The sequence below is a fragment of the Eubalaena glacialis genome, chromosome 2 (genome assembly GCF_028564815.1).
Source record: "Eubalaena glacialis isolate mEubGla1 chromosome 2, mEubGla1.1.hap2.+ XY, whole genome shotgun sequence".
NCBI classification, from domain to species: Eukaryota; Metazoa; Chordata; class Mammalia; order Artiodactyla; family Balaenidae; genus Eubalaena; species Eubalaena glacialis.
In genome coordinates, this window is record NC_083717.1 from 38,657,829 (window position 1) to 38,680,221 (window position 22,393).

The following is a 22,393-nucleotide window of genomic DNA, read 5'->3' on the forward strand; positions in this document are numbered from 1 at the left end:
TTGAGTTCGTTTCATGGCTTATCGCATTGCTGCCACATGTCCTGGATTTCCTGGAATAGTCTTTGAATGTTTTGCCTGCCAGAAACCAATGATTCCCAAAAGCCACTGACCGGTCCTAGAGACTCCAGCAGTGGGCATCCCAACATCATCCCTCATACTGCTTCTAAAAATGACATAAAACTTGAGCCTGGTCTTTTGTTTGGAACACTTGATCCCTTTGGATGAGCCACAGTAATTGTTCATTAACTACTTGAGGTTGCCTGCAAATCCAGCTACCTTTCTTGCTTGTTATCAGCAAAGCCATAAACTTTTTTGAAAAATAAGAGGAAATCCTCATTGGCCTTTTTTTGGAGAGGGATACAAATACTGCTACTGAGAGATGTCGGTTATGAAAATAGGGGCCAGGTTTGAATTTGGGAGCCCTTGGCCCTGGATGGTTTACAATGAGGATTTCCTGAAGTGTGGTACAGAATACTGGGTTTTCAGTGTTCACTGCCACTGACAAAAATCTAATATTCCTCCATTATGCAATTTCTCAGTGCTTGGTGGATGCCAGGCTCAGTTCTGGGCACTGAAGGTTGTGAGCAGTGAGGCCCTGCCTCCTGCAGCTGTCTCTGCTGTGCATCTCTGAGTGCTCAGGTCGCATCTGACTGGCAGCCTGAATTTGTGGAGACTAGAGTCAGTGACTTTGTGTTTTATGGAATATTTAAAGGACAGTAACCCGTTTCCCAACCCCAGCTGACCCCATCATGCTCTGCTGTCTATGCTCCAAACAGCCTGTCTTCAAGCTGCTAGAACAAAAATACCATAGACTGGGTGGCTTAAATAACAAACATTTCTCACAGTTCTGCAGGCTGGTCAAGATCAATGTGCCAGCAGATTTGGTGCCTAGTGTGGGCCTACTTCCTGTTTCACAGAGGGCCATATTCTTGCTGTGTCCTGAAATAATGAAGAGAAAGCTCTGGACTCTTCATCCCCTTATAAGGGTGTCAATCCCACCATGGGGTCTCCACCCCTGTGACCTCATCCAAACCTAATTACCTCTCAAAGGCCCCATCGCCAAATACCATCACATTGGGGATTGGATGTCAACATATGAATTTGGGAGAGGACACAAACATTCAGTCCATACGTACCCACCTTTCTGCTAGGCCTGGTCATGGCCCTGTGCTTGTCACATTAAGGATGAAGTCAGCTATCTCGAGTCTTCTCAAGTCCCTGTTATTCAGGCCTCTGCCACTTACAGAGCCAGCCTTTCCTCCCCACCACCTCCACCTCCATGGAGCCAACCTAGGGAAGACCTCTCGGGCCCCAGCTTCACCAGGAAAGAAACCAGGGGACTATGGCTGAAACCAGGCTGCTGGCTAAGTCCTGTCTCGTGGACCAGTCTTTATTAGGGGATTTCCTTAGTGTGGTCCATGGGTTTCCAAATAGGATGCAGCAGTGATCAGTGCCTGAAGATAAAGATCAAGAGAGAGTGTGATAGCCAGGACAAGAGCCAATGAGGTATGGGAGTCACCTGGGGTGGGGTGGGGATGTCGTCTCCTAGCAAACATCCTGGTCTTCAGCTTCCCGAGTCTCCTGCCCTACCCATCTCCTTGTGGTCATCGGGAGCCTGGTGTCCACATACCTGTGTGTACCAGAACGTGGCCAGTGCCCGCAGGTGGACAAATGGCTGATCTCATGGTTAAAATGTTGCCCACTGGGGAGCACTGGAGGATGCTACATCTGCGATGTCTGGCAGCAGTTGGCAGGTAGACAGGCCTCCTATAAGGCAGTAGTTCCATGGAAATGATTAATCTTTTCCAGAAGACTGTTCAAGTTCTTTCCTATTTCAATGAATTAATGTTTTGAAAAGGAAATTCACGTGGTTCAAAATTTAAGGTAACAAAAGGCTGTTCAGCCAGACTCTCACCCTGTTCCCCCAAACCACGGAGCACCCACCCCCATCCCTGGAAGCAACAAGTGTTTCCAATTTAAAAGATTAAGAAACAAAGCCCCTGGATTTTTATTACTGAAACTGAGAGAGTGTACTTTCCTCAAAGAGTTCTGTTCCATTTGACCTTGGTGGTTGACCTCAGCCCACTACAATCCTGCCGTCCTCTGTAGAGGGAGAGGCCTCCCAGACCACCCCGTCCTTGCTCTGCCTCTCTGTTTTCCATGGCACTCTGATGTCCTGTGTGTTTGAGTTGTAGTTTTTATCTCCCCTACTAGGATGTACTCCCCTCAAAGGCAGGGATTTGTCTCTCCTGTTCAGTGCTGTGTCCCAGCTGCTATGACCAGTGCCTGGTATGTACTGCTCAATAAATAACTATTGAATGAGTGAATAGTTGAGACAAATGGTAACTCATTCTAACAGCAACTTGTAGCTTATGCTCTCCAGGGCCCTATGCTCAGTCAGCATTTGGGGAAAGAACCTGGGTAATGGCATTGGGAACAGCCTATAGGGAGGGACCAGGTGATGGCCTGTGGAGGATGAGGGAGAGGAGAAAGGCAAAGCTGATGACAGTGGAGCCCACGTGACCAGAGGACCAGCGAGGGAGAAAGACCAGAGGTTGGGTGTGGACATGTGACACTGGAGTTGCCTGAGAGTATCTGGGGCAGATGTCCACCAGCCAGCTGGGAACCTGGGAGTGGGCAGAGAGGAAATGAATGTCCATCCCAGAGAGATGGTGGTTGAAGCCATGTGGGCGAGCTATGTGGCCAAGAGGACTCAGCCTGTGGACAGAGAAAGGGAGAAGAGAGTCTAGATAGAGGGGCAACTTCAAGTCGACGGAGGACTTTCAGTGGGAAGGGCCCCTGCTGAGAGGCCAAGGGATGGGACTTAGAAGAGATGACCTTTCTTGGTCTTGCCATTGCTCCTCCACCCCAAGCCCTCTAAGTGAGGCAGCGAAATGAGGGAACTTGGAAGGGGTGGTTCTAGCCTAGTGGTGGGGTGGGTCTCACCCACAAGGTGGTTGTATAAGAGTGTGTGTCACAAGCTAACTCTGATGTACAGAGCCTTCGGAAGGTCAGTGACCACATCCATAAAGGGGTACCAATAACTCCTGCCTTAGGGGGCTGTTTGAGGGTTAACAGAATTGATGAAGACCACAAGGGACTCCATAAACACTGGCTGCTGTCATCATTGGGATTTTTGCAGAGGGAATGGGAGCTGAAGTAGATGCAATTAGCTGGGAGAGGTTTGGTGGTGCTGGGAAGGAGAGACGGACGTCTGTAGTGCTCAAGTCCTGGCAGAAGGCCTCAAAGGTGGGGCTGCAGAGGGATGATGGGGACAGTGGATGCTGGCCTGGCCCCACCAGTGGCCCATATCTAGAGGCCACCGGTGGATAAAGCTGTAGGGGAAGTGGTGGAATTTCTGGAAAGTGAAGCTTCCCTTACAGTGAGGAGGTTGAAGACATAGAAGAGCGAGCTTGGGATTGGTAGGACCGGAAGCGTGGGGGACAGAGCCTAGAACTCCCTTCCCCCAGAGTCAGGGGGAAACGGAGAGGTCGCAAAGACACAGTGGGAGGAGTCAGCATTTGGCCAGGACAGGGGTGAGGGCCTCTGGCCAAGCAGGCCTGGCCGAGGGTTGGGTTCTATAGGGACTCCACACTTCCTGTGAGAAATGGGATCTTTAGGCTTTCTCAAGAGCAAACCTTACATTTTTTTTCAACTCTGATATCAGCCTGGCCTGAGGGCACTTGGGTATAGGGTGCCCTCCCCTCCCACCTAGGATTGGACCACACTTTCAAGAGGGCAGGTTGGGGGTTATTTTCTGTATTGGTGATGATGAATGCCCTTTACAAACCCATGGGATAAAGGCACAGCTGAAATGACAGAAAAGAGGAGGTACAGGTAAATATTTATTCATTTATTATTTTAAGAGTTCAGCTATTGAACATGTTACAAAAGAGGTTCAGTCAAAAAGCCCAAAGCCCATGTCATCATCAGACTCCTCAGAGTCTTCTTTCTTTGCTGCCACTGTCTTTTCAGCTGGGGCAGCAGTGGTGGAGGTGGCAGGACCTCCTGCTGGTGCCGCCCCAGCTGATAGGCAGGCCCACCAGCCCCTGCCTTGCAGATGAGGCACCCGATGTTGACATTGGCCAGAGCCTTTGCACACAATCCTGGCCAGAAAAGGTCAACATTTACACCAGCTGTTTAATGAGGGCGTTGAACCTCCGTGACTATCACCTCATAGTTGTGCAAGATGAGGACCGAGTAGATGCAGGTGAGCTCCGAGATGGAGGCCATGGTACAAGCGAATGAGAGGCGGGCGTGGTGCTAGTCGCCGGATGAAGTGAGGGCCTCACCCCAATGCGACCCAAGCTTCCTCGGAGGGACTGAGCACCCTAGCGGCAGCTGAGGAGAGGGAGCCAGGTGAATTTTTCAAAGACTGGGATCCATTGACTCCCCAGGCTCAGGTGATATTCAAAATATTTACCAACAGGTCTGTCTCAGGCACCGACAAGTGGAGGTACCAGATGGGGGCTTGGGGATGTTACTGGTGGTCCATGATGCTTCTGCCACCAGGCCCTACCTCTCCTGTGGTAACAGAGAGGAGAACCCAGGAGGTTGCCACACCTGCAGCTGCTGCAGTTCGCTCCTCTGCTGGCCTGGGTAGGGCCCTGTTGATGGCAACTGTGGCTTGGTGAGTCAGTGTGCCTCTTCCCGCTGGGGCCCTGAGGTGGGAGGGGCAAGGAGCCTCCTCGTACCCCATCCCTAGACCCTTACAAGCTGAAAGTGAAACTGGAGGCCAAGAGACACAAGCCCAGGGCATGCCCACCTCAGAAGATCACCGCCTTTGCCCTGGGCAGCTTGGCACTGAAGCTTTCCTCCAACCTCCCAGTTCTGAGCCCTTGGCACTGGTCGCCCTTCCCTTGACCCCTCTCCAAGCCTCCGAGTGGCTCCCCAGCTGGCCGCGGGCCACACGAATCTTACTCTGGCTGGCAGGCCTGAGGTCGCTGCATGCCAAAGATGGCAATATGTACAGCCTGGATGGTAATCCTTTCTTGCTAGGAAAGTGCTTCTCTAACTGAGGCAAGCTAGGATTTGAACTGCTAACTGCTAAGCCAGCTTTTCTGGAACTCCTTTTGTGTGTCTGGGAGGTACAGCTAGCTGGTCCACGAGGAGGTGGCTCCCGTTCAGATGCTGGACTGTGCACTCTGGGGTGTTTTCTGCTGAAATTCCCTCTCGTTTTTTGATGAGTTTCCCAGCCTCTACCTGCCTCTTCTCCACCAACTGGGGCCTACCTGGGCCCTATGAAGTGCCAACCAACCCATCAGCTGTTTTTTGTGCACGATGATGTTACAAGATTGGAAGGAAATCCCTGGGTCCAAGGTCTGTGCCAAACAGGCAAGTGATACAGTGACGCTACCTGGCATTGCGATGTGCCTGGCACAGGTTGGTGGCCCGCAGCGGGCCGTCCTTTCAGGCCTCTCCCTGAGCCGCAGTGCTCAGGGTTACAACCCTTTCCTATCAGGTCACCCACTCCCAGCTCCAGCCCAGACCTGGTGAGCTGCTCTTGGCTCCCGTGGCTCCAGAAAGGCCTCAGACTCCAGGCCGGGCCGGGCCCTGGCCCTGGCCATCCCCTCTGCCTGTCTTCAGGTCTTTCTCACTCGCTCGCTTCAGGAGAGTCTGCACAAATGTCGCTGTCAGAGGACTTCCCTGCCCTTTCCTATTTCTCATGGCACTTATCACCTGACGTGATAGTGTTTGTAATGTCAAACTCTGTTCTTTTCACTATTTTTTGCTGCTGTTTTGCTGTGCCCAGCACAGTGCCTGACCCACTTTAGCTGTCAGGTAAATAAATGATTGTTCATGAATGAATGAATGAATGAATGAACAATTCTGCTGTTCCCCTCTCAACATGCATGGAGCTCCACACCTACTCCAGGCTTGAGGGCAGGAAGCTCTGTGGGGTGGGAGTCATGGGGCCTGGCTTCTCAATTCACTGCATGAGCCTGAGTGAGTCATTTAGCTGCCTACTTCTAGTTGTAGGAATAGTGTATGAGAACGCACTTATCATAGAGACATAAAGCGCTGAATGGGATATAAACTTGGTTTGAATCCTGGCTCCACCACCTGCTAGCTGTGTGGCCTTGGGCAACATCCCTAACCTCTCTGTGCTTCCGTTTCCTCATCTGTGAAATGGGAGTAAAACAGCTTCCTTGAATCAGTCAAGGTTCTTGGTTGCAAACAATAGCACCAACCCAGAAGCTTACTAAAGGGCCATAGGGAAGCTCTCACACTCAATGGAAAGGTGGAAAGCCCAAAACAAAGCTGTCCAGGACACAAGGAAAAATATTCTCTGGAGCACGCCACCAGCACTGCCAACACTGGACCCCAGGGCCACAGACCCTGCTGGCCTTCCCTGAATAGATAGACTCCCAGGCAGTGCCTCTGATTGGTGAAGCTCAGGTCCAGGGGCCAGGGCAGCAAGTAGAGGAGGCTGGCCCCAGCATCACACAGTGAGGAGCTTGCCAAGCAGGGAAGAGACGCCTGTCCACCACATCACATGCAGAGGGCTGTCCTGAGGATTAGAGTTAATCCAGAACCTCGAACACAGCTAGTGGGAAACCTGGTGGAATCCGCTGGAGTTAGTACATGCTTATCCTATGACTCAGTGATGTCAAACTAGTGTGCGTGTCTGGAAGACGGGGACAAAAATGTTAACAGCAGCACTATGTGTAATCACCAAAAACTGGGAACAGCCAGATGCCCATCAAGAATGGAATACATGAATAAATAAGTACCCTGGACTACTACACAGCCACGGGAAAGAGCAAACTACAACTACATGTAACAACGTGGAAAAATCTAACAAACACAACACCAGGCATAAGAAGCCAGGCAGAAAACCATGTAGGTTGTATGGTTTCATTTATTTGCACTTCAAACACAGGCAAAGTGAATGCATGATTTTAGAAGCTGGGATAGTGGGTGTCCTCCTAGAACGACAGAGAAGAAGGGGCAGGAGTGGGGCTCCTTGTGCTGAGAAAGCTCACTTTCTTGATCTGGGTGCTGGTTTCACAGTGTGTTCACTTTGTGAACCTTCATTGAGTTCTTCATTTATGATTTTGTATTTTTCTCTAGGCTTGTTATACTTCAATTAAAAAACCACTTACGGGTTTAAGAAAAAAGAAAGAATTTGTCTCTGGGAAGCACTGGGGATAGTGCCCATGGTACGAGGTGAATAAATGTTAGGTCGTTGTTGTTACCGTCGTCCTTGTCACTGGTTGGTCTCTCTCCCACCCCACACACCCCATCCTCACACACCGTCCTCCCAGGCTGGAAGAGACCCCTGTGTTCTCAACCCTCAAATGCATTCAGTAGGCAGAGCTGGTGCTGCAAGCACGGGGGTTCTGAGCTCATTTGTGAGTGGTGGGGAAGACCCCCTGGCTCAGCACAACCCATTCACTCATCAAGGAATTAGCCACTTCCTGCAGGGGCTGGGAGGCCAGAGAGAGTGAGAACTGGGCAAACAAAGGGCCTGCAAGTAGCTGAGGACAGGAGTGGAGACAGATCAGGGAGGTGATGGAGAGCTGGGGCCTTGGAGTCAGGGAATGTGTTGGAGCCCATCCTGAGGACAGTAGGAAGCCAGGGAAGGAGTGGTCTGTGTGTGCGTGTGTTGGGCATGGGGGAGGTGTATGTGTCCAGTTTTGCTCTGGCTTTAGTGAGGAGAATGGATGAAAAGGGAGAAAAAAACATTCCAGGAGTCTAATTAGGAAGCCTTTGGTGGTGACCAGGTCAGGGTGAGACCATGGAGGTGGAGAGAATTGGAGGATTCATGGGGCATTCTAGGATTAGAACTGATAGGACTTGGGGATCGTCATCCAGCGTGGAGGGAAGCATGGGGATGGGTGAGGCAGGCGATGACCAGGGGCTTGAGTAGCCCCACAGATGATAGGCCTTGCTCTGTCTGGCACCATGGAGGAGCTGGATTTGGGGTGAGTGTAAGTTAGATTTGAGGAGCAGAGTCAGAAGAGACTGAGACGCAGTGGGCAATGCCTGTGGAGGGTGGGCTTGTGGGAGGGAAGGGAAGCCGTGTGCATAGAGAACCCCTGGCTTACAGGGACACTGCCCAGTTTAGGCAGCCAGCTCAGAGGAGAGGCCCAGATTGGGAGAGTGCGGGCCATGGAACCAGGGTTTCTGGGGCTCAGTGAGAAGGGGGGGAAGGGCTAACAGGGGAATGGGATGGGTGCACAGAGTGAGCTGGGGCCAAGGATGACAGAGATGTGGGGCCTGGTGGGCTTAGCTAGTCTCTAAATTTCCAAATCAATGAGGTGGGCACTGGTGAATGGGAGGACCCTGACCCTTGAGAAGGAGAGCACCCAGCCCAGGGTGGTGGTGCATCAGGGGACATCAGGCTAGATCGCGTGTGTGGAACCTCTGCATGATCTCCAACTAGAACAGTATCAACGATAATAGTGAAAGTGGCTCTGTAGACATTATTACTGTTCAAAATATCTATTGCCTCTCCCTGGGGGAGCATGACACTTCCCATACCTTTGACATCAGGCTTGGCTACCTGACTTGCTTTGGTCAATAACCTGAGCATGAGTGAGGTGTGCCACTTCTAAAAAGAAACTTCAGGAGTCATGGTGCTGCCACGTTCATTCTTATCTCTGCCAAGGGACCTGCAGTGTCCCAGATAAGGGCTGCTCCTTCAACCTGGGTCTTGGAGTGGAGCTGACTTAGTGCAGAGCTGCAGCCAACCCATGACAGACACGTAATGTGAGTCAGAAATAAACCTTGTTGTAAGATGCTAAAATCTGGGGGCTGTTTGTTGCTGCAGTATAGCATAGCCTCAGCTGACTGCTACAGCAGCTCGTGGATTTGGAGTGTGTACTCTGCACCAGGCACAAATGATTCCATTTGTATAAAATTCTAGAAAACATAAACTCATCTATAGTGACAAAAAGCAGATCAGTGGCTGCCTGGGAACCGGGTGGGAAAGAGGGGGGCAAGAGGGAGGGATTACAAAGGGCATGAGAAAACTTTTGCGGTGACAGATATGTTCATTATCTTAAGTGTGGAGATGGTTACATGACTGTATATACATGTCAGATCTTATAGACTTTAAATATGTACAGTTTATTGTATGTCCAGTATACCTCAATAAACAGTTTTTATAGAAAACTCAACTCTGTTAGACTAGAATTCTAATAAGATTCTTATCCTTATTTTACAGATGAGGAAAATGAACCTCTTTGGGATTATATTACTTGCTGAGGGTCACTCAGTTCTTAAAGGCTGGATCCAGAATCTGAACCAGGTGTGCCTGAATTCAAAACCTGTGCCTTTTAACCCCAAAGGAGTTTGAGTGGCAGGCCAAGGGTGCAGGGGTGAGGGCCCCCAGGCATGAATATGGGCTACATATGGAACCCCAAAGACAGCACCTGCTTAAACACAGTGTTCCCCAAGAGTCACCTTGTTGGGGGAGAGGAGGTGGGCAGATGCCAGGCCCCACGGTTTTCAGAGCAGCCCCACGTCTCCTGGAAGAGGAGGCACAGCATGGCAGCAGTGGGGTTCTGGAGCCAGCTGGTACCCACATGGGAGAGCCGGCTGTTAAAATTTCAGGAATTTCACGAATCAGTTGTTAAACATAGCCATTATTAAAAATTAAATCATATATGCTTACCATTAAACAAAATATGTAAAAAACAAAGATTATAATACTCAAAACTCATGGCCTCCTAATTACGTTCCCACTTCTGACTGGTATTTATGCTCTTGTGGTTCTGCACACCATTGTGTCTATTAAGGGGAGATGGTCTCTTCCCAGCTCCGCCTCCTGTGGTAGCTTGAATTCGGACTGGTGGGATTATTTACACCATGGAGATGGGAAAAATGCTAAATCAGTGCTAGCCCCTCAAGCCCACCCCCTGCGGATTGTTAAACATTTAATCATCACATCACTGAGCCCTAGGGTCTTGGGCAGGAGGCTCAGGTCTGGGGCTGAAGGGAGAAGCAAGTACAGACAGAGGCTGGAGGCCCGGGGCTGCCTATAATGACGGTGATAAAATGGCTAGGCTGATTCGACCCTAGCTGCCTGACAAGTTTTTTGTGGATTCCCTCCCTTAATCCTCACCACAACCCTGAGAGGTAAAGTGCTATTACTACCTGCAGATGAGGAAGCCGAGAAGAGATAATACTTGCCCAGAGTTGCTCAGCTAGTAAGCATCACAGGCAGGATTACAAAGCCTGACCCTTAACTGCTACTGTCCACACACCCCCGCCCCCTGAAAGTAGCAGTGTTGGACTCAGGGTCTGGTCTAACCTTTTCCTGAAACCTCCAGCCAGGCACAGGCTCCAGGTCCCTAGGAGCCTGGAGTAGGCTTCAGTGACCACTGGGCCCATGGTCCCAGTTCTCCTGTGGGCAGCCTGTCTTGGGGGCCACGTTTTGTGCAGAACTGAGTACCAGGGAGAGGACTGACCCGTTTCCCATGACCGAGGCCAAGGGCAGGCTGACCCCTTTCCAGAACAGTTTGCGCCTCTCGGGGGCCCTGGAGCACTAGGGGACAAGCTGGGCTGGTGGAAGCCCTGAAGCCTCCTGAGGGCTCTGAAGAGGAGAAATTCCAGAATGCCGCAGCCTGAGGGGCCTCTCAGATCCTCCTCTCAGATCTTCCTCTTCATATGTGAGGAAAGTGAAGGCTTGGGAGTGCAAATGTCCCTGAGACTGAGAAGGGGCTGACTGTCCAGAGTCTGGAGTTTCAGAGAAGAGAGTTTTGGAAAAGGTCTCAGGCTGCCAGAGCAAGAGGAGGAAGCCCTGGGAGGCCAGAAGGTTGGAGCAGGTCTCCCAGGTGCCATGAAGGCGGTGCCCCGAGGGCCGGTGGGAAGGATGCCTGTGATTTTCTTTCTGATGCTGGAGGTGAGGGAGGCTGCAGTGCAGGGTTGGGGGTGACAGGTGGGTGTGCTTCAGGTGAGCCACATGGCGAGTGGACCAAGGCTGGCCTGGAAGAGATTGGGGAAGCTGAGGAGGGCCCCAGGGCCCTGCTGAGTGTAGTGGGTTGAATGGTGTCCCCCAAAAAGACATGTCCAAGTTCTAATCTCTGGAACCTGTGAATGTGACCGTATTTGGAAAAAGGGTGTTTGATGTAATTAAGTTAGGGCTCTGGAGATTAGATCATCTTGGATTATTCAGGTGAGCCCTAAATCCAATAACAAGTGTCCGTATAGGAGATACACAGAGATGAAGGCCACGTGACCCCAGGCAGAGATTGGAGTGATGCAGCCACAAGCCAAGGACCACCTGGAGCCACCAGAGGCTGGAAAAGCCACTGAAGCATCCTCCCCAGCACCTCTGGAGGGAGTACGGCCCTGCTGACACTGTGATTTCAGACTGGTAACTCTCCATACCAGTGTGAGAATACGTTTCTGTTGTTTTTGGCCACCCAGTTTGTGGAAGCCCTAGGAAACCCATCAGTGGGGGTGAAAACGGGCATGTTACAGAGATTCCTCCACTGCATGGGGCAGTGCCAGGCGGGAAAGGAGGCTCACAGACTGGCAGGTGGAGTGCGGTGAGCTCAGGCTGGGTGGGCAGAAGGAAGGCCTGCAGAGGGGGACGGATGGAAAAGACTATGGGTGGGAGGTGGGGAGAAGCTTGGCGCTCTCAGGGGGATGGGAGAGCCAGGGTCCAGGAGGGGGCTCAGGCAAAGGGCACTTTCAGGAGATGGCAGGTCCTGCGAAGAGATGCGGGAGGGGTGGCCGAGAAGGCAGATGGGGAAACCCCCAGAACTGAGACTTTCTAGACAAAGAGGCTGACATGCCCAGGGAGAGGCATGCCCAGAGGAGGCATGGGCTATGCCAAGTGGGTCAAAGACGAGCACTGCACCCATATCATCCACGAAGGAATCATTACTGAGGGCTCCTGCGGGCCGGACGTTGGTAAACGCCGTGCACAACCTTTCTCGAGTAACTCTCGCAACAGCTCGACGAGGGGTTTTTCCCATTTTACAGGCGAGGAAGGCGAAGGCTGTGGGTAAGGTAGTTGCCCAGCTTGTAAGTGTCAGACCCTGACTGGAAGCCACGTGTCTGCCTGCAAAGCTGGCCTCCTTCTGAGCATCCTGCCCTGCCCTTGGGAGGCTCCTGGGGGCAGCCTGTGGCCGGTGTGTGGTTGGGTGGGGTGTGGAGGGAGCACTAGGATGGGAGCCGGCCCAGGGGAGCGGTGCTCACCCTGCCTTCCTGCCCCGCCTGGCCTGTCCCTCCCTCTCACCCCGCCTCAGGGACCGCTGTCCCTCCCGCTAGGCTCCCAGTCCATTCTGTCCCTTCCATGCCTGGGACCCCGCTGGGCTCAACTTCACATCAACAGCAGGCTCTTTCCCACTTCCGGCCTTGCCAAGAGAGTCAGCTCTAAAAGCAGCTCTTTGTCCTTTTTTTTTTTTTTTTCAAAAAATGTGTTTTTGATCAATTTTATAATAAAACCCAAACTGAATTCTTGAAAACAACAGCAATGAGAAATAATAGAAGAAAAAACTCTCAGCTCCAGGAAGTGCTGACTCTAGCAACATCCTCTCCAGCCCAAGCTGCAGCGCTGGTTCCCTTCCCTCTCTCCCCCAAAACCCTACCTCTACCCACCCATGCACAATTCCTGGTACCAAGCCTCCTAAATATCCCCTAGCCCCTTGGTCTCTGCCTGCTGCTGAGATCCTTCACCTCTGGAGAGGCTCTACGCCTCCCAACTGCTCTTCCAGCCTCCAGTCTGATTCCCCTCCATGCTGGTCCCCTCCACGCATGCTCTCCCCAGAGGCTCACTCTGAAAGACAAATCTGACTCCATCAGTGTCCTTTACTCAAAGTTCATAGAGTCTTAACTCCTTACCACGGCATTTAAGGCTCCAATGTCCAGTCCCTGCTCGCCCCAGCCTCATACCCAACAGGCACCTGACCCCCTGCCTTTGCATATGCTGGTCCCTCTCTCTGCTTGGGACACCCTTCTTCCACCTGTCCATCAGGATAATTCAACTCAATCCTCAAGACTCAACCCAATTAGTTCCCTCTTTTGATGGCCCTCTCCTGCCCTCCCCAGGCAACAGAGTGGCCCTCCTCCCCACTGTCATGACAACTGGATGGAACCTGGCTCATTCATTCATCTGATATGTGTCCATTCCCATGCTAGGCACTGGGGCACAGCAGAAAACAGTACCGACCCAGCCTCTGCCCCAGTGGACATTACTATCCCTGCTGCTGTTGCCCAGGTAGACCGTGAGTCCCCCAGGACAGGTGCCACCTGCCTGCACAGAGAGGAGCTTAGTGCCCACAGGCAGTGTGTGCTCCTTAAATGTTTGTTGACTGAATGACCAACTGGATGAGTGAGTGAATAACCTTAACCCCTTCCAGCTCCCTCTTCCCCAAAGCTTTTCTATCTCCTTTTCTTTTTTAAGTAGTATTTTAATGGTTTTGGTGGTGGTTGCTCCAAAAATAGTACAGATGTATGTTTGTTCTAACAATTCAAAGAATGCACAGGTGTACAAGGGAAAAATGGTAGTCTCTCCCGGCCCTGCTCCCCCCAGCCCCCTGCATCAGGTTGACCTCACTGAGGCCGATGAGATTAATCATTTGGCAGGTGCATTTCCACCACCCCAACACTCATGACTCTACACAAGTCTACATGCACCAAGAAAGTTCTTATGAAGATGAGTAATAGTAAATATATTACTTTGACTCTTGCTTTTTTAACTTAAAAATATGCTAGGGACATCATTCCAAGGTCATATAAACAGAATTAACTTGATCTCTCCAACTGCTGTGTAATGTTCCCTGTGGATGTTTAATACTTTGTTTAAGTGGTACTCTATGGACACTTCGGCCTTTTTTTTTTTCTGTAACAAGGAACGCTGCAATAAGCCTCCTCCTACACATCTTTGAGTTCTGGTTGGGTTTCTCCAGGGTTTAGGATAAAGCCCCCAAAGCAGAGTCACTGGGTCAAAGGGGATATGCATGTGAATTTTTAATAGGTCTTGCCATTTTACTTTCTCAAACAGTCAGAGCAATTCACAAGAGCTCCAGGAGTATATGAAAACATGAGTTCCCCATACCCTGGCCAATTCTAGATGTTATCAATAGTCTAAACCTTTGCCCGTATCATGGGCAAAAAACGACATCTCATTGTTTTGAAATTGCATTTACTGAATACAACTAAGGTGGAACATCTTTTCATGTGATGGTTGGCCTTTTTTATTTCATCTTCTGTGAGTTTTTGCCAGTTTTCAATTAAAAAATCACCTTGAGGGAACTTTTTAAACATTATCGATATTAATTCTTTGTTGTATGTGTTGCAAATATTGTAATCCCGTGTAATAATCGTCTTTCGCCATACAGAAGTTTGTATATGCTTAAATGATTTTTAACTCCTTATTACAGGAATTTGAAAACATACTCAAAAGTAATGAGAACGATATAAGGAACTCCCAGTGTACCTACCTCTGAGCTCCAACAGTGATCAAGATAAGGCTAATTTTCCCCCAGTATGAAGTTTCCCTATTGACGTTGCTTGTGGTGGTTTTTTTGCAGAAAAAAAAATTTTTTTTTGTAGTCAAATTTATCAGTCTTTTCTTTTGAGGCTTCAGGTTTTGTATAATATTTATAAAGGACTTCCCCACTCTGGGATTTAAAAAAATTCTCCCATGGTTTCATTCAGTAGTTATAAAACATGATTTGTTTTTCATGGTGGGATAGTATTTCATTATATGGGAAGACCATAATTTACTCAACCAATCACCTATAGCTGCATATTTGGGCTATTTCTGATTTTTCCTGAATTATAAATAATACAAGGCAGTAAAAGCCTTGTCCATAAATATTCTAGTTCATCAGGCTGAATTCCTGAAAGTGACCTTCATTTCCATCCCCAAACTGCCCTCCAGAAAGTCAGGCTGCATTTCTGCCACAGTGGCTTGTGTATTACTCTCAAAATGCCCTCAGAGCCTAAAGCAGAAAGGCAGGGACCCAGAATGGAAGATTCTCTCCTGGCCTGATTGAGCCTTTCTTTGGCTTGTCAGCCATAGAGAGGATTATGTCAAATATGCTAGAGGAGGGGGCCAGGCAGCATGAGACTGGAGGCCCAGAGTAGCTGCTAGGGTATCACTCAGAGCCAACTTTTACTTTACATACAATTCTATACTCCAATAAACTTGTGACCTGGCTTTTAAGAGCACAGGAACAAATGAGAAAGGGGAAGCAAGGCTGCTACTAAGAGCACCCTAGCCCACTTGTGCTGTTTCTAAAGGAAGAGCAAGTGCAAGTCAGTCAAAAAGCAACCACTTTGGACCATGGTGATGCAGTGCTAAACTGTCCCACAGATCCCAGTAATGGATGAGGGAGAGTCAGTTAGACTGGGTGATCTCTAAATTTGCTTCTAAACCTGAGATTCTGGAAGGCATCTTCAACTTTGTGGTAGGCAGAGTAATGCCCCCTCCCTGAAGATGCCCGTGTCCTAATCCCTGGATTCTGTGAATTTGCTTTGCTATGTGGCAAAGAGTAATTAAAATTGCTATCAGCTAACCTTAAAATAGGGAGATTATCTTGGATTATCAGGGTGGACACAATGTAATCACAAGGATCCTTAAAAGCAGATGCAGGAGGCCAAAGAAGAGTTAACATCAGAGTGATACAATGTCAGAAAGACTGGATGGGCCACTGCTGGCTTTGAAAATGGTAGGGGACCACAAGCCAAGGAATGTGGGCAGCCAGAAAAGGCAAAGAAATGGATGTTCTGTAGAGCCTCCAGAAGGAAGCCCTGTGGACACCCTTGAATATAGCCTAGTGAGATCCATCTTGGACTTGACTTACAAAACTGTAAGATAATAAGCGCGTTGTTTTAAGTTTGTGTTAATTTGTTACAGCAGCCATAGGAAGGGAATACAAATATCATCTGGTACTGCCCAGTAAAATAGATACCCAGAGAAGAGGAGTGCCCTGCCCCTGGCCGCACAGCCGCTGGAAGCAACATACTCCTGGCTCTGGTCTTTTTTTTTTTTCCCGCTAGGTCCTGCTGCTTCTCTGCCTTCTTAATGACGAGCCCCAGGTATCACGAAAGTTAAATTCTGTGCTGCCGACATTCAATTATCTGGAACAGCCATCTCCGGGGGATGCCCAGTTTATTTTTTTGAATGAGCGGGGCTCCCCCCACCCCCCGCGCCCCAACTCGAAGGGCGAGGCTTTGTGTCCCTCCCCCAAGGGCAGATGCTGTCCAGATGGGGGGGGGGGGCGGGGCCCTGGGGCTCCGGCCACAGCGGGGCTGGGGGACGTAGCGGGGTAGGGTGTGGAAGCGGGAGACCTGGAACCGAAGAGCAATTCCAGGGCCTGCGGGCCGGCCGTCGTTGGAGCGGCTCCCCATCGGGGGTGCTCTTGGGAGGCTGCGGGCAGGCGGGGGAGGAGTCCGGGCGGAGCTGCGGGGGGGCAGAGGTTAACCCGGGAGGAGTAGTGGTCGGGTCAGGTTACTTCCCTTTAAAAAGAAGGGGAAAGGAGGAGTCAGGTCCTGGTGGGCAGTGTCCGTGGCCGGTCCGGCTCGTCGTTCGGGAGAGGAGGCTCCGAGCAGGTCAGGGTCGGGCGCCCTGGCGGCCACAGGCAAGTGGAGCGCGGTGGAGAGGGGCTGCGGGGCGCGGAGGGGCTTTGGGGCAGCTGCGGGGCGGGAGCCACAGTGAGGAAGGGACATCGACGCAAGCGCGCGCAGAGACCCCGACGTCCCCGCCGACGCCCCCTTCTCAGACCGGTACACTGAGGTCCAAGGAGAGCGAAGAATTCTTTTGGCTGAGATCCCGCTACGATCTCGCGGCCAAGTTGGTTCCGCAGCGGGCCTATCAGCCGGGCAGGGGGCCGCCCACCTGGAAAGGGGAGGACAGATGGAGAGACCCCGCTGGTGCAGCGGACTCTACCCTGTTGGGGTCTGAGGCAGGGTGGTGTGGGGACAGAGGTGCGAGCGTGGTGACTATGAGGCACAGCAGCTCAGACTCGTAGTGGGTGGGGCGGAGCCAAAGATGAACGGAATCCCTGCCAGCCCTTGGGGTCTATACAGCCCCCAGAGGAGGAGGGGGGGGGGCCAGGGTCAAGGCCGCAGCAGGAGTCCCCCTTAGCTAACCTTGGACGTTTTGCCTTTGTCCAAAGCCCTCCCCCCGACCGCTTAAAGGGAATTCCTATTTTTAAGCACCCATTGAACAATCGTCGTCTCCCTTGCTCCTTACAACCCCATAGTTTGCGGGTTTTCCTGAGGCGGGAACAGAGTGCCTGCTCCAGCACTCCTTGGCAGCCGAGATGATCAATGCTCCTACTGCAACCCGCACTTGTTCTGGGGAGGGGTCCTCCAGATGGAGCCAGTGGGGTCCTAACTCTGCACCTCCAAACCCCCTGCAGTGCAGTGGGCACGGGTGCCCCAGTTGGGTCATGCCTTGGGTTTTGTAACTTGAATCCGCCTCCTCCCTCCAACCCAGCCCAGGGACTGCACCAACCAGGCAGTTTGGTTGAATGGTCAGAGCACTGTTCTCAGTCAGGCCTAAGGTATGATTGTGGCTTAGTCTCTGAGTCGCTAACTGACCTGGACCTCTCTGGGCCTTGACTTATTCACCTGTAAAAGCAGAGTCTTGGACTAGATGGGCCCTCCCGTTGGTTGTCTGTGTTTGAGGAGCTGGCTGTAGATATGTGAGGTGGGGGAGGGAAGAAATGAGGGCATGGTCACACGGAAGTGGAAATGGGCCTCCAATCCACCAAAGATCCCTTTTGGACACATTGGGGGCAGGGGAGGTGGGGAAGGCAGGGTGCCTTGCCCCTCTCTGGCAGTGGGCTGGCATCCTCCACTAGCCCACCTCCCTAAAGAGCCCTAGTGTAAGGCTAGACTATCAGTGGAAGAAAGCTTACCCCAGAGAGCTGCTCCCGCTTCGCAGATGGAGAAACAGGCTCAACTGCGTGAGGCAGACCGGCCACCTGCCCTGTGATTCCCCCAGAGCCTTCTAGGGAGTGGGGCATCAGCTCCTTCCCACTTCCACAACCCTTAAGCCAAGTCCTCCAGCCCCTTTGCTTCAAGAGTTTTATTGCTAAGCATTCTGAGAAGACAGGTGGGGGTCCCCACGTGGGAAGGCATCAATCAGGGTATTGGAATGGGGCCTAGTTCCTGGGCCTCTGGCTCTGGTGGAAAATCCAGGACCCCATGCTGGGGGCTATTCGAGAGTCTGGGAGGGATGGCAGGGACAGTAGGCCAGCTGTTCACACTGAGTCCCCTGGGTGCCTTCCTTCACACAGGCCAACAGCCATCACCTCCAGCCTGGGCCCAACCCTGGGTGTCCGTCATTGGAGACGCTACAGTGGTTCGGCTGCACCCTTGAAGGCAAGCCAGGGTCCTCCACAGAGACCTGTGTCTGGTAGCACAGCGCTCCCCCTCGGATAAGAAGTTCCACTTCCTAGAACCAGCCCCCGCTCCCGGTCCTGGTCTGGGGGCAGGGAGTTCATGGCCCCTTTGTAGAGACCCCAAGCTGACTTCCACCAGGTTCCCAGTCTCTCAGCTATTCCTTGCAGCAGCCACTCCTGCTCCATGTCCCTTAGTGTGCCTCTAAAATTCAGAAGAAGGGACACACAGTTCCCCTAAAAGATGATCAGGTCTTTCATCCTGCCCAGATTGGCCTTCCTTAACTTGTTGTCATGTGTTGTTATGCTAAAATGTGTGTGTCTCCTCCTGTGGTCTTTTAACCCTCCTGGGCACTGCATAGTAGGAAATGTGGGGAGCTGTATGAGAGGATGCTTTGGGAGGCATATATAGTTAAGCAATAGAACCTGCCACTAACTAGCTGTGTGACCTTGGGCAAGTCACTTAACTTCTCTGTGCCTTGGTTTTCTCAACAGCCAAATGGTGGTGATTATCCTGATGGTGATTATCTGTTCAGTTACACAGATGGGAGGATCCACAGCCCAGAATGGCCCTTCCAAGGCTGGTGTACTTCCCCCACTCCAAGAGAGCCCCTTCTGCTCCTTCGCTCCTGAGTGCCCTTGCATTGGGCTCCAGAGGCCAAAACAGGAGCTGACTTCCCATTAGGGCCTTCTGCAGTTCTCACAGGATGGACAATGTCCAAGGCTCCCAGAGGAAGCACCCTGGGGGCTGGCCCAGGCCCAGCCTCATGCAGCTGTGGGTGGAGACCTCAGAAGTCTGGGAGGAGGCCAGGGGCCGGAGGGGCCAGAGGGGCCAGAATGTGCCCTGCATTGGGGCCCCAGCCTCATCCCTGCTCCTAACTCGCTGCTCCTTCAGAGCAGACAGATGGGCTTCAGGTTGTTCCATAGCTCCCAGCCTGCCCAGCCCTGCAGCTGAGGAGGATAGGGCAGCGAGGTGTTGAGTGAGCTTGAGCAGTAGCTTACCCCAAGACCCAGTGATCGGTGAGGGAGCCTGGATTGCGCAGTTGTTTGCCTGACTGCTGGTCCTAGCTCTCCCCACTACAGCCCCTCCCAGGCTCCTGGTGTTGTCATGTTTGAATACAAGGCAACTTGTACCCCCATATCTGAGATAAAGCTGACTTTTCCCATTCAATTAATGTCTTCTACACGAGTGGCTATGCCTCAAATATTCTCTAACATGATTGTTGTCGACCTTAATTTTTTTTTTTTTTTTTAAGTTTAGAACTTTTGTTCCCGGACCAAAACATAGGCAGGGCAGAAATATATAAACCCATAGATAGGAAGGCTGCTTTGGTTGAGACCAGAGCCGGATACTCAGCTTCTCCCCCATCAAGAAATGAATGGTAAAAGGAATGCACACATTCTGCTCGCCTGCAGAAATCTTCCACTCCAAAGACAGTCTGCAGGTGATGCCACCCCAGAATCATACAGGGTGGAGCAGTGATTCCCCAAGTGAGTGCAGCTGAACAAGATGATTTCGGTGGCTACCTAGATGAATAGTTTTAAAATCAATAGTCATAAATTGAAATGTGTATCAGAAAAAATATAACGTAATACATCCAACCATGACTTCATGGTCATTATTGCTCAGAAGGAGAGTAAGTAGTGAATTTATTTAAAGAAAAATGTTAACTAAATAATGTACAGGAGGATCACAGATATGGCAAAACTCACAAAAGTGGTTTGTATGCACAATGTAGGAGCCCAAGAAGGAACGTGAGGCATAGAGGGGAAATCTGTGCTGAGGATCCAGGGTCTGAATTAACGCCGAGTTCGATCTTTAACCACTGCCTCTCGTTTTCTTATTGCTGCTCCATTTCACAAGCATGTGTTACCTGCCTGCTGTGTACTAGGTGCTTGCCTGGTATAGAGGATAACATCCTTATGGTGCTGAGTCTTGGGGGTGCTGGGAGGGCTGCCCTGGGATAGCATCGCTGAAGTGAGCTTCCGGGATGAGTGGGTGGTATGTGAGGGAAAGACAGAAGCTGTCCAGGCCCAAAGAGAAGCTTGGGGTGAGGGTGAGGGTGAGGGTGGAGTGGGGGTGGAGGAAGGAAGAGATGGTGGGCTTGAGAAACCAAAAGAGGCCATTGGGGCAGAGCAACAGGGGGAGAAGGCTTGAGATGAGACCAGAGAATCATTGGAGGCTAGATCACACTGGACCTATAAGCCAAGGCAAGGATTGTGGACATTGTCATTCATTTAGCCAGCGTTGAGCTTCTGCCCTGTGCTAGGCATGGAGGGGTGTACAAAGTCACAGAGGCTTCCCTTGAGGTGCCTAGGTCTAGTGAGAAGCTTTTGAACACATAGATGGCCTTAAGTGCTGTGATAGAGGTGTGAACCAGAGGCCAGGGAAGCACCCAGGGGAAAGGGGCTGCCTGTTCATGAGAAGGCAGTGACGTTTGAGCTGGGTTTTGAAAGATGAGTAGGAGTTTGACAGGAGGGAGAGGAAAGGCATTCCTGGCAGTGGAAACAGGATGGGCACAGGCACAGAGGTATGAAAAAGTCCAGGGAGTTTGGGGAAATACCCATAACTGGAGCCACATTGGGCATTGGAAAGAGGAGAGGCCAGAGGGTCAAGTCCACAGAAGGTTTTCAGGCTCAAGCCAGAGCTGAGGTTTCATTCTACAAGCAGTGTGGAGCCAGAGACCAGGTTCAAGCAGGAGAGGACGATCCCTCTGCCAAGGTGTGTGGGCAGGTTGGGTGGCAGGGGAGAAGAGCACGGTTACTGCTACCCAGTGGGGTGTGGAGATGACCATGCCTGGGCCTTGGCAGGGGGCTGGAAGAGGGATCCCTTTTTATTATCAGAGAAGGTGGGGGCTGTGGAGCATGCCCCTCTATGTGCCCCCAGCCTGGGCTGGCACAGTGCGCAGAACAGTGACCTCTCCTTACAGGGCAATGGGCTGCCTGCTGTGCCAGCTTTGAAGACAAGAGGCCCTTTCCAAAAGGGTAAAGATCCCAGCCAGCTGGGCCCACGGGCTGTGTCCAAAGCAAACAGGAAAAGGCCATGGTGGGCCAGGCAGGGCCTCTTTCTTTGTTTGGAGTAGAGATTAGGCCAAGGAGGCTTATGTGTCTTTCTGCTGCAAAGGTGGGAGAGGGCTGCAGGTCTTACAGAGTGAAACTTGTTGCAAGGGGATGCATGACTCCTGGGTGCCAGCCTTCAGGGGTACAACAGAGATGGCTTTCCTTGGCAAATTCTAGCCCTGATGGAGGGAGACTGGAAGCACATACTTCTCACTCTCAGTCACCCTCAGGGGCTGCTGCTCCCTCTGTCACCATGCCCAAGTTGGAGCCCCTCCTCGGTACTTGGCTTCCCACTCTTGCCCCTTGGCCATCAGCCCAGGCCTAATAGGGGTGGCTGTAGGTCACTGCAATGCGAAATCCACACTGTCCAGACTAAGGCCCTGGGGGGCAGGTCTCTAGAGAGAAGGAGGGAAGTGCTGACGGCTCAGAGCACCCTTGAGCCCAAAGATGGGCACCCAGGATTCCCCTGAAGACCCTGTACAGGGATGCCTGAATGAATTAACCTATGAATACTTACAATCCATGCATGCATTTGTTTACCAAGCCTCCAGGCAGGCTCAGGGGTCGCTGGCCCAAGCCAGGGCAGGGAGTGGCCAATGAATGAGGAGCTGACAGACAGCTGAGGGAGGAGACAAGCGTGGGCCCTGAGATGCATTTGGCCCTAGCAAGAGTCTTGCCTGTCTGCCATGGTTGGAGGAGGGCTCAGAAAAGGGGGTAGACAATTCTCCCAGGGCTAAGTGGGAGTGGAGACAGGGGTGGAGATGGGCTGCAAAGACTCCAATAAGGAGTGACTTCTGAATTGACTCACTCATTCATCCATGCACCCATTCACGCCTGTGTGCATTCACTTGGCAAATATGTATTGAGCAACTACTATGTGCCGGGCACCGTGCCTAGTGCCAGTGAGCAGAAGCAGCCAAGGACCTGCTCTCATGGGGCCTGCCGTTGGTGGGGGAGACAGGCAACACTCAAGTCATCACCACACAGATCAAATGGAAAATTGTGCTGAGTTATAGGGC

At 51.5% G+C, this 22,393-nt stretch overlaps 1 pseudogene; it reads right to left on the reverse strand.

Annotated features, from left to right (window-relative positions):
* Positions 1 to 3,898: 3,898 nt before the first annotated feature.
* On the reverse strand, positions 3,899 to 4,245 carry LOC133084008 (large ribosomal subunit protein P1-like; annotated as a pseudogene).
* Between the last annotated feature and the right edge of the window lie 18,148 nt (positions 4,246 to 22,393).